Below are 675 nucleotides of genomic sequence, written 5' to 3' on the forward strand. Positions count from 1 at the left end.
GACATTGGAGTCACAGAGCGCAAAAAATTTTTGATCAATCGTCTTAATGCGTCTGATAGACCAGAATCTATCAATCTATCATGAGCACAAGTCGATCTAAAAAAATCCTCAACTACCCTATTCTAATAGATGTTGAAGTTTGTGCATGCATGCGCTTCAATTCCAACAATCCCCCTCAATTATCGATTAATGGATCAGTCTATCAATGATCATTCGATCTAACCATGAATTCAATCGAACTACTCAAATTTCGAACTTAACCAGGTATATTAGTCACCTGGGTTGTCGACAGACCCTATATGCTCTAAGGTACGAAATCCTAGCATCCCCAAATAAACCTTACTTAAAGGTTAAATTTTTGTAATATTCCATTTTGCTATAAAAACTAATTTTGTAATACGTAAACTTAAATACAGCACGCAATTGTAACAAGAACGTCATCTTCCGTTTAATAATTTGTTGGCCCTGAAAAGGGCCGATTGATGTTTTAGTTGATGCGAGGAAAAAAATTATTTTGAGCTTGTATACTTTGTTACAGCCTTTGTGCCTTCGGACACGGCGTGCTTGGCGAGTTCACCAGGAAGAATAAGCCGGACAGCAGTCTGGATCTCCCGAGATGTTATGGTGGATCTCTTGTTGTAATGAGCCAATCTGGAAGATTCAGCGGCAATACGT

At 38.5% G+C, this 675-nt stretch overlaps 1 pseudogene; it reads right to left on the reverse strand.

Annotated features, from left to right (window-relative positions):
- Positions 1-465: 465 nt before the first annotated feature.
- LOC117176312 overlaps positions 466-675 on the reverse strand; it is a 461-nt pseudogene continuing 251 nt past the window's right edge.

The sequence above is a fragment of the Belonocnema kinseyi genome, chromosome 1 (assembly GCF_010883055.1).
Source record: "Belonocnema kinseyi isolate 2016_QV_RU_SX_M_011 chromosome 1, B_treatae_v1, whole genome shotgun sequence".
NCBI classification, from domain to species: domain Eukaryota; kingdom Metazoa; phylum Arthropoda; class Insecta; order Hymenoptera; family Cynipidae; genus Belonocnema; species Belonocnema kinseyi.